Raw genomic sequence first — 17913 nt, forward strand, 5'->3', positions numbered from 1 at the left:
CTCGTTCACCAGTCCTGTCTGTGTATCCTCGATCGATAATCTTATCGGATTCTATTATCATCTAGTCAAGTCCAGAGAAAACTAGTAATGGTTATTGTGATTGCAAAAATAATGATAATTTATATATGATATATTATGTAATTGTAATAAGTATAATGGAGAGATTAAGTATAATATAAATATAATAATAGATTAAGTAATGATAGATTAATTTATAATATTGTATATAATTTGTAATATATTATATGTATTATATTGTATCATGAAAATTTTCATTTTGAAAAAAAACGTTTTGAAATATATTGAAAAATAATGATTTATTTCTATGTATTATATATTATATTATAAGCATAAATTTAAATAAGTTTTTTCAAACTTATTGACAAATTAAACTTAAAAATTTAAATTTCATATATAGTATAGAGACCATTGTAAAAAATTATAAAAAAAAGTAATAAAAATTTATAATTTTTAATTCAACAAAAAAATGAAGATTATTTTTAATAATATGATATATATAGCAAACGATTATTAAAAATGATAATTATTATTAAAATTATTTAATTATTATTAAAATTATTATTATTAAAAATTATATTTTTTATAAATTTAAATTAATTAATTTTTATATAAATATTTTGCAGAATTTTGCAGAATATTCTTAAAATCAATAATTATAGTATATTAAGTACAAACTTATATTTGTAGTAGATATATAATAAATATATAAATAATTTGTATGAATATATAATATATATACAATATATTGTATGAATATATATATATATATAATATATTTGTATGAATAATGAATATATTTCATTTTAAGATATATAAATTAGAATATTATTAAATTATTAAAATCTAAACTAGAATCTAAATTAAAATGAATTATATTTGAAAATTTATACTATCTATTAAATGTCTACTATTAGTAAAATATGTATACTTTGAAAAATATATATGTATATAATATATAATGTACAAATTTGTGAATAAAAGAAAAGAAATAAAATTAATAAAAAATTTAAATAAATTAAATTTAAAAATTTAAATAATATATAGAGATATGTAAAGATATTCTGTTCATAAGTATATAACATATACATGTAAATTAAATCTAAATAAAAAAAGCTTTACACACATATAAATTAAATTCAATTTTAAAATAATTCGAGTTTTTTTTAGATAAAATCTGAAATGTTTATTGATTTTTTTTATTGTTTTTTAGACAATACCTGAATCAAATCAATATTTGTAAGATTTTAAATTATTTCTGAATAAAACGAATCAATGCAATACTACATAAAAAAAATATAGTTTTTACTCTTAATTTTCATCGTGTCATCTATTGAAATAAAAAATTATAAATATATTATTACAGATTTAGATAATATTAAAAATTTATTAAAAATCAAATTAATACTTATTAATATCTAGTTGCATTCACTTAAGACTTTTTCTTTAATTTTTTCTAGAAAATTTCTAAATCTTTAAAAAATTAAAATTTAAAAAAAAACTTTCTTTTCTAAAAAATATAAATTCAAATTACTTTTCTAAAAATTCACTAAATATCAAAGAAACAATTCAATAACATTAATATAAATAAAGACCAATAATTAATATGTATTTATGTCACATATCATTGTAAATATTTTTGAACCAGTAAAAATTTTCACAATTTATTTGTTTCAAATACATCGATCAAGTTCACAATTTATCATTTTAATCCCGTCAATACAAGAGTGGCATCTGTTGCATTGCGATATTCTATATATATGAAGAGAACAGAACCGTGTTAATCAAGTTTAACATGGTAGGATAGAGAGTGTAAGCGATGCAGGCGTCTCGAACGTCTCGCACCACGAGGTTCCTGGCGTCAGTCTGTCGGCCCTCCCGGGTCTCCGTCTGTTTGCGCTCCAACGATGACCGCTGACGAGAATGCCCTCGAGAATCTCGCGCCTTTAATCTCTCCTTTTCTCCCTTTCAAGCGGGGAAACCGTACAAAATATTTGAGAATGATTCGCTCATAGTAAATTTAACCCTTCACACTGTTACCCAATTGCTTTTAGAACATGGACTCTTTGTATTCAGAATTATTATATTCTAATTTTAACGATAAGAGATAATGGTAATGATAATATAAATGAATAATGATCTATTTAAAATGAGAATTATATCATAATTAATAGCATCTTAATATAATGATGATTAATAAAATATTAATTATTTTGGAATTATATTAATTTAATGTTATGATTCTGTAAATATTATAATTATTATTAAATTGCAATAAAATATTGTATATTTATTATTTATCTATAATTTAATTATGTTGTTTTAATCCTTCTAAATTATTGAAATTAGAAGATATCGATTTATTATTATTATTATTATTATTATTATTATTATTATTATTATTATTATTATTATTATTATTATTATTATTATTATTATTATTATTATTATTATTATTATTATTATTATTATTATTATTATTATTATTATTATTATTATTATTATTATTATTATTATTATTATTATTATTATTATTATTATTATTATTATTATTATTATTATTATTATTATTATTATTATTATTATTATTATTATTATTATTATTATTATTATTGATTAAAATATACAAAATAATAAAAGATATAAATAAATATATACAAACTATTATTGTATATATAGTATTATTATAATTCTAACTAATTATATTCTATATTTTAATCAATGATTTAAAAACAATATTATTTGCTCATAATAATTGATATGATATGATTTTCCATTTATGATATATAGCAATGTTTGAATTTTCAAATTTCTTGTTATCTGAATAAATATATCTCTGAAAAATATATAATATTTATATATATGTATATAATGTTTAATAAAATTTAGAATTGGATAAGAAATTGGATTTTTATTATAAAAAAAATAAATAAAAAAAAATACAAAATAAAAATAAAAAATAAGTTAATTAAAATAAAAAGATAAATTATTTTAAATATAATAGAATATATTTTAAATATTTATAGTAAATAATTACTTCAATTTAAATAAAATAAAATAAAATGAAATAGAAGTTAATATATAAGATATTAATATATATTTGTAGGATATTTTTGAAGAAATAAACATGAAAAATGGTATATGATTATATTTAAATTTGTTTATTATATTATATATTTATATATTATATATTATATTATAAATTCATAAGTTTATAAATTTACATTAGATGAAATGAGAAAAAATGAAACAATGAAATAGCTTTATTTCTATTATCTTAGTTTATTTCGTTTTTTCTAATATAAATTTAATTTGTTTATAATTTAAGAAATAAATCTTAACTGATATTTTATATATCAACTTTTGAAGTTATTTGTTTTAATTACTAAAATCAATTTCTAAAGAAATTTTATAAATATATTAATATTTTATAATGATTATTCTATTATTTTCTTTTACTCTATATATTACAATATCTATATATAATAATTAATTGTAAATCACTTATATTAAATATTGCATCAAATGAAAAAAATTTTTAGATATTGTCATTATTTTCTATATTATAGACGAAATATATATTATTTATTTTATACGTGTATGAAATTTCAATAAATATTTTTATTTATATATATTTCTAAATTTATAATTCTAAATTCTTTAATAATACATTTATTTGTCTTGAATAATATAAAAATCATAGAATTCAAATATATAAATTATATATATTTGAATAATATATATAAATTATAAAATTCCATTATGATTAATTTAGGATTAATAATTTTGACTTTTATTTTTTACTTTTTATTTTTTATTCTTACACATTTATATTTTTTTATTTTTATATTTATATTTCTTTCTTTGAATTTTAATTTGACTTGGTTTACTATTTATTTTTTATCTATTTATATAATATATATATTATCTTATTATATATTTAATTTATCTTATTTATTTAGTAGATTATATTTGATTATTCTTGTCAATCTATTTCCGGTTTTAGATTAGTATTATCGATACAATAAAATTCCAAAAAATTTAAATAAATATTTAATATTATTCATTATATTCATTATTATAAAAAATTATTATAATATTAATTATATTATTATATAATTATTAACTTCTTTTTAATATTTAAATCTTAATTTTTAAATAGATTATTAATTTTTTATATCGAACAATTAATGAATATAAATTTATATAAAGCATTTCTCTTTTCATATTTATTAAATATTATTTATAAAAGAAAAAAAACTACATAAAATATTTAAATCTTACATAATAAATAAAGAATAATCAAATTATTCTTATATTACCAACTAATCATAAGACAAATTCGATCAAATCTGTTATTAAATGTCTTAACTTTCTAGTACTCGCAATTAAAACATCGGAAAACAGAGAACAATCTTTTGCTTATGATATAAAGTATGTTAAAATACTGGAAACTATATATATATTTAATATATTTATTAATATATATATTATATATATTTAATATATTTAATATTGATATAATTGATTTTTTTTACAAAAAATGAAATATAAGTTGTTGTTTTAACATATTTAATTTATCATATTCATTTATTTTTTAACTTTCTTTGCAATTTTTTTTTATTAGCCGGTTCAAAATATTCCGAAATAAATCAAATAAAATACAAATTATTATTTAATTATAAATTTCTATTTTAATTATTCTAATTAGTAAATAGTAATTAATAAATATTAGTAACTAACTAATAATTAATATTAATATTTTATAAATTAATAATTAGTCTTAATATTTTAATTATTATTTTATTTAGTCGTAAATTTTTCAATTTTTCAAAATAATTCTTATGATTTATAGTAATAATATTAATATATATTATAGTATTATATAATATAAATATAATAATAATAATTTTTCAATTATTTATTATAATATTTTATTTTTCAATTATGTTAAAAATTTTTTAAAATATTCTTAAAATTTAATTGATGTTTAACTCAATTGGCGAATTTTATTTTATAATTTTAATCGATTTGTAGAAATTTTTTCGATTTAGAAAATAGGAAAAATATGTACATATGATCAGGCTATTATGTATGTAGAATAAGTTATTAAATTTATTATAGAATAAGTTATTATTAAATTATTAAATTTTTAAATTGCAAATTATCAAGGAAGTATAGACTGATGCATTATCATGATGCAAAAATTTCGATATTATAAAAATCGTTGAATCATGTTTAATAATTACAATCTATTTGCCAATTTGAGATGCTTGAAAATACGTATATTAAAAAAAGATAAAATATAAAAGTATAATAATAAAATGTAATAAAATAAATATAATATAATAAAATTTATTAAAATGATTTATGAAATTTATAAAAATATGAATAACATAACATTTTATTGCTTTTATAAATAAAATCGTCTTTAAATTTTGAATAAAATAATACAAAAAATAATATATATATATATATATATATATATATATATATATATATATATATATATATATATATAATTATAAATATAATATATAACTAATATATTTATGGGAATATATTATTTAGAAGATCGATTCTGAAAGCCAAAACAAATGTAAAAGTTGTTACAAATGTTGCTATAAGTTTGATTAAGATTTCTTTATTAGAAATAAAATTAACAATAGAATTTTTATAAATAGAATGGAATTTTATATTTAATGAAACGAGATAAAAGAAGAATAAGATCTCTGTCTTTATTACTTAACTATCGTACTTTATTCTTGTCTCGCTTTATCTGATACGAATTTATCTTAATAAATAAATTTCAATCAATTTTTATTGAAAATATAATTAAATATTTAATAATATTAATAAATATACAAATATAACTTTCATTTATTTTGATCTATAGAAGTAATTTTCAAATATGTTTCACATGTTTCATATATTAATTCTGTATATTTAAAATGCTTTATTTCACAAAATATTATTTGATAAATATATTTCTTTATTTGATACTTATCTTTATTTAAACAATTTCAGTTTAAAATAAGGAAACAAAATTTCAAAATATATTGTAAATATTAAGTATTGAAAAATAATTGCAATATTAGTATTATATCGAAATTTTTATAATTGAAATTCAAATTCTATATATAAATTAACATATTGATAATAGAATCGTGATTAATTACGAAATATTGTTTAAATTTATATTATTATATTATATCATAGAATATTTTTTTGTAACTATTATCTATTTGTAATTTTTATTCAAGAAAAATTTTGGTATTTCGTTTCATCTTGATTTTGGCATTACTGTATAATTTATAATATTGATTCAAATCAATTGTTAAATTAAAAAAGTATTTGTGCAGAGAAACTATTAAGTTTCAACAGGTGAATATAGCGTGAGCTGTTATCTTATTGTCTTATTACCGCTTTATAGTAACAACCTATATTATCATCCCATTGGTAAAGTAGACAATTTCACATGAACTATATATGAAATGTTCTATTGAATAATAATTATTTTCGAAATAAATATATATATCAAGAATTATATATATTTCAAAATATAAAAATCTAATATTGATATAATGGTGGAAGTATATAAGATTAATGGATATTGAAAAATTGAATATTAATAATTAATTTAAATTTAATTTTATAATTTATATATTAATTTAATAATTTTAGTTTAAATTTAATATAGTAATTTAAATAATATAATAAGTTAAATAATTTAATTTTAAATATATAATTATTAATAATATGTTTTTTTTATTTTTGAATTAAATCGCTAAAAAATTTATTCTAGACTAAACTTTAGAATAAAATGAATTATTATTTTATAATAACAAAATAAAAATAAAAATTAATTAATTTATTTTAAGAAATTAGATTTATTAAAATTAAAGAATTAAAATTTATTAAAGTTAATATTTTTTATTTAATAAAAAAGTTAATAATCTTTTACTCATGTAATTTTATATTTTAAATAAATGATAATATTAATAAATAAATGCATTAATTCTTTAGTTTTCAATTTTAAATGTGTTTTCTCAAATTAATTTTTATTGATATTTTTTTATTGAATATTAGAATTTTTCTTAATACTTGTATTAATAAATAAAATTGGAAATTCAAAAAATGATATGATGATATTTTATATACAAATATAAATCAAATTCAAAACTATTTTGCCATTTCTGGCATATTTTATTTTAAAAAAGATTGTGTATTTAAAATTTTGCTATATTTATATAACTCATTAATCAAAGTTATATATACTTAAAAATTAACAAATTCGAAACATTTTGAAATTAATTTCAAATAAATGTTTTCTCTTAAATAATTTCAAATAAAACATTATTATCAATTATTTATACTTATGTAAAAACAAATTTTCATAATTTTTTGAATTTTTGAATTTTTGAATTTTTGAATTTTTGAATTTTTCTTATGAATATGAATTTTTTAACTTTTTAATTTTTTAATTAGGAAATCAAATTAAAATTGAAATCGTGAATAATCGAATTCCAGTTTAATCTATAATCTGAGATTTTATTGTATATTCAATTTAATACTCTATTAAACTTTGAATATTAAAATTTGTTTTAATTAATAGTTAAAACTAAAGAATGCATAATTTATTTACGTGAAATGTTGATAATCTATGATGTAAATATCTACAAAGTTTTAACTTTTTAAATTATTACAAGAAAATTATTTAAATTATCGAATCGCAAATTTTATTGTTACAATTGGTTAATATTTGAATTTAATTTATAAAATTAATATAAAATTTTATCTACATAATTATGTAGATATATGAAAAATTTTTGTGAAACATAATATTATAATTTCGATATTATGTGTTATCCATTATACATGCATTCATGTTATAAATTATAGTGCGAGTAACAAATGATAAAATTTTATTTTAATATGTTTCAATAAATTTAATTATATTTTTAATTTCTTTTATTTTGGATTATTTATATTTTGATCCTTAATCTTGAAAAGATATCATTTTAATTTCATTAAATACATTTAAAGTTACTTTTCTTTAAACAATATTTCTTCTAATTTAATGATTGTTTTGAGTATTAAAAGAGAAGAAGAAAATTATTGGAGGCTCAAGAGAAAATAATATTATTTTCTCAAAATCATAATTTTTTAAAATAATAATTTATGCAAATCAAAGAATTGTTTAGTGACAAAACAATACATTTTTATATATTTAATTAATTATTTAATAATTTAATTATTTAATAAAAATGATAGAAATTATATATGCAATAAGAGATTATTTTTTTCAGTCGACATAGAAATTTTAATGTCACGTCATGCATGCACGAGCGTAACCTTATCGAGAATGTTCGGGTTACCTAACGAAATGTTAGCAGGAAATACAGTTTCATGCATGAAACATTCATTAACGCATATTATATACGCTATATGTTAAAAAAATTTTAATCGCAAATCGTAATTTTAATTAGAATTTCCATCTTATTCTGGTTAAATAATATTTTTGAATTTAATATCATTTTAATATCTTAATAATATTATTAAAAGACATAACTGTTATGTGTGTTTATGTTCGATTTATCTTTTTCTTATTTAAAAAAGCGAAATCTAAATAGTACAAAATACTATATATTACTATATAATTTATATTTCTATAAAATATTAGTTTAAATTGATTTACTCGAATATTTTTAAAACTATTGATGATACTGAAAAATATTCAATGAAAATTGAATAATTTTATATGATGTAATGTAAATCAATTTTTCTTAATTGGATATATGAAAAAATAAATCAAGATCAATTTTGTTTTCTAAATATATAATATATATAATATATAAAAATATAAATAGAATTGATATTTTTAAATATACTAATTAATTTAGTTTATTATTTTACAAAAAATAAGATAATAAGATAATAAATTTATAACGAAAAATCATTAATATCATTAGAAGATTTTTGAGAAACTTATTGCTTAAAAGACAAAGAACACGTAAAATAATATATGTCTATTTATGCATATTTTTCTCGTTTTTTATATATAAGTTTTACTAAATTTAATTATTTAAAAATTAAAATATTTTCTAAACCAATGATTTTTCACTATAAATAGTATTATCTTATTGGAAATAACAAAGTAAATCAATATATTTATAAATATTATTAATAATCTTATTAAAAAAAATAAAATTGATCTTCAAATTTTATTATACATATTTATGTATCCAATTAAAAATATATAGTTAGAAAAATATCATTTTACATGTCCTAAGCTATTAAACTTTTATCTAAAACATTTTTTAATATCATCAATAGTTTTGAAACATTGATATTATAGTATTAGTATATATCATAATTTCTGTTAAAAATATTATAAATATTATTGTTATATGTTCATTCAATATACTATATATCATAAGAAAATATTTTTTTAAGTTGTTGTATTATAGATAAATAATTATATTTATCAATTAGAGTTATAATTAATGAAAAAAATTTTAATTCTAAATTCATAATTATAATTTGAAGTTGAAACTGTTTGAATTGATGAAATTCATGTAATTGTTTGGTAAAATTATATATTATATATTTATATACTAGAATTTATTTCTGAATTTCAATGTATATATAGACTGTTTATTTCATATGTAAATATCTCGAAAGCTTTTAGAAAAATATTGAATATGTTTCATCATTTAAAAAAAAAATATAACCATACGTGTAATTTTATACGTAAATAAAGAGTAATTTGGAAGCATAGTATAAAGATTATGCAATTTATATACTATTATAAGTATGATTTAAATTTAATGTAAAAAAAATGAAATTGTAATACAAATGTTATGTAAAAAAATGAAATTGTTATTGATTATATTACATTATTTAAAAATTATTAAAAAATTAAAAAATTTAATTTTCCATTCTTTAATTTGAAAGTATGTATTTATTTTACTAAATATCTTTTTAAAATAAAATTTTAAAAGATAAATAAAAAATTTTAAATTTTAAATTTTAAATAAAAGTTTCTTTTTTTCCCCGTAGAATCAGAATTTGCGAAGAAAAGTATAAATTTTGATTTAAAAAAAGAATATTGACCTTGAAATAATCTTGAATATGCTCAACAGATAAAAAATAAAGAGAATAAATTATGTTTCTTTCTTGAAACGTTAGTGATAGAATGAGATGACATATCATTCTATTCTTTTTTAAAGAATAACATTATTATTTGGTCAATTACATTGTGATTTACCACATATCAAATTCGTTGCTCTTTGCATTTTTTTTTTTTCATTCAAAAATAAAGACAAGCCGAAAAAGAAAGAAAAATATTAAAAAAAGAAAGAAATTAATTAAATAATTTGCAAATTTTTTATATTTTTTATCTTTGTCTATTATTTATATACATTCCAAAAAAAAATTATCATTTATTGTTATATTAATTCTTTTTCTTTATTATTATTAGTTTTAATTTAATTATTTTATAAAAGAAGAAATATAAAGAAAAATTGACTAATGATTAATTTGTTTCTTAGCTGAACTGTTTTTCGAAATCATATCATATATATATATATATATATATATATATATATATATATATATATATATATATATATATACATATTTATATATATATAAATTATATATATATAAATTAGAAACATACTATATAGTACAAATTTAAATGAAAAATAAATTAAAAACTAAAAATAAATTAAAATATAAAGAATATAGAAAATCAAGTATGCGATAAACATCTTAAAATATTGAAAACAATTAAACGATATAATTCCCAAGTATATTAAATAGAATTTTTATTTATCATTTTAAAAAAGTATCATTTAATGGATATCATATTTAATGAAATATCAATAAACTAAAAAAATTAATAATATATTTTTTAATATATAATTAATATATTAATATTAATATTATATATATTATTATATAATATATATGTATACATATATTATAATACATATATTATATTATAATTATTATTAATGTTTTACATTAATATTAATAATAAATTATAATTATATTATATATATATATATATATATATATATATATATATATATATATATATATATATATATGTAAATTATATTATATTATATTATAATATATAATACGTATAATATTATATATATAGAATATATAAAAAATAATAATTATTATAACCAAATTTAAGTTAATATACGATTTTCTTCTAAATATATATTCTATTTATCTTTATTTAAATTATATCATTATATCTTGTCATTGTTTTAAATATTTATTCAATAATTCCTAATATTAATTTATTGAAATCTTTTATTCTATTTTGCAATTATTAACATTTAACATTTTTATAAACTTATGCGATAGATACTAAATGTCTATATAAGTAAAAGTCTAATAAATTCAAATATAGAAAATGAGCAAGAATTTCTATGTTTCTATTTAGAATTTCTATGTTCAATTTATTTAATATTTAGAAAGTGTTTACTAAATTGTTTTTCGATGCAATTGTTAAGATGCAACGGAATATTATGTATAAATAACAGAAGTTTAAATATTGAGTGAAACTTTCTTTTTATTTATAATTTTTCGCTCTATTTATAAAATTTATTATATCTCATAAAAACAAATAGGAAACATTTATATAGACGTTTTCAATTGTTTTCATTATTTCAAGATGTACAATCAAATTTTGAAATAAGACTTATATTATTATACTCTATATAATAAGTTTCTTAAAAAAAATTACACTTTAATACTTTAATATTATTTATTATAAATTATTATTTATTAAAGATAAATTTCATATAATTTCATATAAATTAAATATAGAAAAAAATATCGTTTATTGAAGATATGATTTAGGTATACTACTTTTTTGGTTCTCAATCGATAGGAGGTGACTTCCATGAAGTTTTTTTTTATTTACGTTTTATTTATGTTTTTTTTTATTTAACGTTGAGAATTACAATAATTATTTTTATCATTTATTTAGTAGTTCATATAATCGATTTGTAATATTTATTTATTTTAATATAGTTTATTTTAATATGTTACTGTATTTTATTGATAGTATAATATTAGTATTACAATAATTATTTTTATCATTATTAATTATTTAGCAGTTCATATAATCGATTTGTAATATTTACTTATTTTTTATTATTATTTTAATATAGTTTATTTTAATATGTTACTATATTGACTTTTATTGATAGTATAACATTGTTAATTTTTATATATATATATATATATATATATATATATATATATATATATATAAAGAAAGAGAGAGAGAGAAAGAATATAAAGTTGAAACTTTAAAAAAAATAATGCTACTTTTAATTGTAATATTATGTAGATATTAGGACATATAAAATAATAATATATAAATATATTAAATATTTTTCAATATATTAAACATTTAAATATATATATACACTACCATTCAAAAAATTAATAAATTTCTAAATATTAAATATAAATAATCATTTGTAATTAAAATAAATATTTTTTAATTTTTAATAATAGAAAATTATATATAGAATATAATTTATATATTTAACTTAATTATTTAAAATTTTATTTAAAATTTGTTTAGAGATAATAAAAAATGATCATTTTGATGAATCAAAAATTTAATATTAATTTCTACGTATAATTAATTTATTTGTATAATATAATATATAATATATTAAATATATTTATTTAAAATTTCATTGTCATTTTTATTTTATTATATAATAATAATATATGATAATAATAATAATAATATATAATTAAATATTATATAATAATAATATATATTATTAAATGAATTTGATTAAAAAATTAATTTAATATTTTTGATAGTTTTATATAGTTTTATTTGATATTTTTTTCTAGTTTTAAAATTTTTATGTATTTTAAATAATAATTAAAGATAATAATTAAGATAAATTATATTTTTTTTATTTAGATACTTATTTTTAATATATTTTCTTTGTTTTATTAATTCCATCTTATGCTATATATTCGGAGAAAATTGTAAATTATTTATTATAATAAAATTAAATAATTATTATAACGGAAAACATTTTTTACTCAAAAAAGATTGAGAAACACTATGGTCTCTGCATCTTACGTGAGAAACTTAATTACAATCGTACTACTTTCGAACCATATTTAACGGTTATCATCTTCCAAAGAACGGAAATTAATATAGGAAATTAATAAGGGAGAAAAGAATAAGAATTATTTTCCTGATATAACTGAATGCTTGTTATAATATCGAAACAATTAGAGTTAAACGGAAATATTTTAAAGTTGACGATGAAGTGAGAGCTCGTTAACCTTTTCACGCATTTCTAAATATGTCACGAAATGTATTATTCATCGACTAAAGAAATATCCAAGTGTAACGACCATATGACCCTTTACTCTGTGTATGAGAAATATCTTATTTAAATTCATTTATACCATTATTTATTGAATTCTTATTCGAAGAAATATTTTAAATAAAATTATTTTATTTTTAATAAATTATCATGATGGATACATATTTTATATTGATATAAATATTGTAAATAGATGAAAATGTCTTCTAAATTTTAAAGACTTTCCTTTTTTACATAAAATCATACTTTAAAACAAAACATAAAATTTTTTTTTTCATTATTGATAATTTCTAATGACAAATAAATTTTGCATTATAGTAATATTAACATTTATAGCTATTAAAATTTAAAAAATAATAAAAATTATTATTTTCATTTATTTTATTAAATTTTTCAATAATTTACAAATAAAATAAATAATATTTTTTATTATGTAAAAATAAAATCGTTTTATATATTTATTTTAAAATCTTAATAAATTATTAAAAAATAAATTATTAATTATTAATTTATAATACAAAATTTTTTTTTTGCTAAAAAATAATTTTTATTATTAAAAAATAATTATATAATCTTGACATTTTTATTCAGCAATATTATACATATATTTATTACATATTTTTATGTAAAATATATTTATTATATATATATTATGTAAAATATAAGATATATAAGTAATTTATTATGATGAATTTATATTCTTATATATTGCTATTTTTTTATATATTGTTTATATTATTTTTTTGTTTGTTAATTATTTTTATATAATTATTTTTATATATTTATTTATTAAATACTTCTTTTGTTGAATATTTTCTGAATATTATATATTTTGCATAAAAATACGACTATATAATTAATATTAATATAATTAATATTGATTAATTTGTTAATAAATGCTTAAATCAAATCTTAACACATTAGGATAGAAACTTCTTATAATTAATAAATTTTATATATTAGTTTTGATTTGTAACTTGTTATAATATTTTATTTATTATTTTTTAATTACGAACTATTGTAGACAAACTGATTGCAATATAAATTAGTAAAATATTATATTAAATAGTATACAGGATTTTTTTTAATAGTAAAATTATTTTTACTATTATTAAATTTTTAAATAATTGTTATAACTAAGTTTAATAATTAAAATTAAATAATTTAATTTATTAATATTTGAAATGCATTGATTTTAATATTTATAAAATAAATGATTTTAAATTATTTATATTATTTTTTTGTAATTATTTTTTTATAATAAAAAATATAATAAATTTTTTTATAATTTGATATCAAAAAATTTAATTTATTATTTAATATGATGAATCTGTTTGCATCATATTTATATCTACTTTAAGAACTGGCTAAGAAATATTTAATTGTATATATTGTATATTGTATATAATTGTATAATTATATAATATAATAACAATAAGAATTATATAATATATTTATAATATAATATAATTATAATATAATTATAAATTATATATTTAATTGGATAATTTTATATAATTGTTACCTTATAATTGTTATGTTACTTTAGTTTGTCATATGATTTATACGTCAATAAGTTCGTGTGACTTGATCATATGGTCATCATATGACATGAATTAAAAACATCCGTATTTCCTGTTTGTACATATGATTGTCATGCATTTTCCTGTTTTTCTTTTAAAATATTTTATAATAGATTTTCAATTATAAAAAATATAATGTAAAATATTTTAAATAAATATTAAGTAATTAATCAATATCTATCAAAGAATTTTTGTTTTATAAAAATTATGTAAAAATTAACTAAATTAACTAAATTAAAAAAAATTATTAATATCTTATATAAATAATAGTTTGACATGAATAACGATTTTAAAATTAAATATTTTAGGAAAATTTAGAATATTTATAATTATACAAAATGTATCAAATTTAAAATGTCAAAATTTATTTATATATTTTATGGATCTAAATAAGTAAATAATGTTATATAAACAAAAAACTACAAATGCTTTATAAAAAACGTAAAGTACAATATAATCGTAGTAATAGTAAAATATAGGTAAAATTACAATATAAAATATAATAATGTAATGTAGTATCAATATTATAATTTAGAATTAAAATTAGTATCAGTAATAATGATTAATATTAAACGAAAATTAGTATTAAAAGATTACAGTGAAAATAGCTCAAATAAATATTCCCTTTGAATTTCATATTTGTTTTGTTTCTATTTATATTTTTTTGATAAAGATTATATAATTTATGTTTATATAATATTTTTTATTTATTTAAATCTATAAAATATATTAGTAAATATTACCAATAATCTTAAATTTTATTTAAAATTAATAAAATTTTTAATAATACATAGAAGAATTACATATGTAATCATAATATATAGATTATATATAATCATGATATACAAAATCGTTAATTACATCACTATAGCATATAACTTATATACAAATTTTAATAATTTATTTCTAGGAAAAATGTGATGAGTTGGAATGGAAAAAGTGAAAGGAGTAGTACATAATACATTAACATCAAGTTTGATGAATAACTCGACAAAATACCGGATCTCGTTTGATGAATTAAGTTGCCGCTATTATTAAACTTCATTCAGAGAATTTAGTTACATCGTTAGTGTGAAATCTACAGTGATAACGAGTCATATAACTCGCATATTAATTGTAAACATATGATATTACGCATGAAAAATCGTATCACAAGAATGAATCATAATTGAGACGTAGATATATATTATATCTCAAATTTGATTAAAGACAAAAACAAAAAAATTAAATAATAAAGTTAATTACTATGTTTCGTTTTTTCTTTTCTTTTTTTAAAGAATAGAAATACAGAATATTTTAAGAAATATTTTTTTACATACATATTGAAATATTCACAAACATTTCTGAATCATAAATCTTGTAATTCTATTGTATTTATCAAGATAAATGAAAAAAAAAATCTATAAATGTAACATATGTAATCAAAAGTATAAAGACCGATTTGAATAAGTGTATTTAATGCAAGAAAATACTCTTAAATATTGTTTTACGCTAATTAATTGCTTTTACTTCTACCTTTCATTTCATAGATTTTTTTATTTTAAAATTACTATTATAAAAACAAGATACTTTCATTATCAGAATTTAGTTGTATTTATGATTCTATTTTTTTTTTTTTTTTTTTTTTTACTTTATAAATAGCTGAGAAAAGTTGAATTAATCTCTTATCAAGCATCCATCTGATCATATATTTACATATTATAAATTATGAATCATTTTACATATATTATTTCTATATTATTTATATTATTCTATATTTTTTATATTATTTCTATATTAATGATGGAATCTATAAACTTTATTCTATAGTTTACCAAAAATTAATTCTATATGAATTACAATGAATTGGAAACTATAAAAATATCAATATAATTAAATAATATAATATATAATATATAAATAATATAATTTATATGATAATATAAATTAAATATAATATAAAGTAATATATTAAATATGAATATTAAAAAAAGTGTATTTGTTTATTAGAATTCTTTTTTGATTTTTTTTTTGATGAAATTTATAATAAAATATGATTTAACAATTCTTGAATATTTATTAAATAATATTTAAAATAATTAAAAGTAAAAAATTAATGTGTTTAATATTTTATTATAATATTAAAATTTATTGTGCATATAATATATTGTGCATATTGCTAAAATTTTTATATTTTAAATAAATAAAGTGCAATAATTGCGAGTCGCAGATAAGTATTATAATTGGAAAATTGCAGATTATTTATCATAACTTTAAGTATTTTTTTTGAAGGCGAAAATATATGAAATAAAAAAATTTCAAATAATATTCATATATAAGAGAAACCAATCCAAAATGGATGTCTGGGTAAAACTGGGACATATTATTATTTTTGTAATACTTTTAAATTTTCTCTTGTCATTATAGTGACGCAGTGTCGTTAAGAGTATTGATTCATTAACAAAACCTGATTGCAATACACGAATAATATTAATGTATATATTATTAATATTAATTAATATTAATCTTTTCGAGAGTTTTGACCTAATTTTTGATTATTAAAGTCAAAAACTTCCATCAATGTAATGTATTTCAAAAAAATATTGATTAATTAATTTTGATTTGAATTATTAATCGTATATTAAAATAAAAAATTATAAATTAAGAAATTTTTTTTTAATTCATCATGTATTAATATTATTAATAGTTTCTAAAAAAAATTATAAATTTTTTGCTTATGATTTAATTTATTTCTCTTTAATTATATAAATAATTGATAAATCTTGTATTAAATAATAATTTTTAATTAAAACAACTTTTCTCTGAATTGTTTTATTAAAAAAAAATTTTTTTTTTATTTCTTACAATTTGTGAATTATGAATTATTATGAAATTTATATTTGAATTCAAAATTGAAAAATAATTAAATTTTCATA

The sequence above is a fragment of the Apis mellifera genome, linkage group LG13 (genome assembly GCF_003254395.2).
Source record: "Apis mellifera strain DH4 linkage group LG13, Amel_HAv3.1, whole genome shotgun sequence".
NCBI classification, from domain to species: Eukaryota; Metazoa; Arthropoda; class Insecta; order Hymenoptera; family Apidae; genus Apis; species Apis mellifera.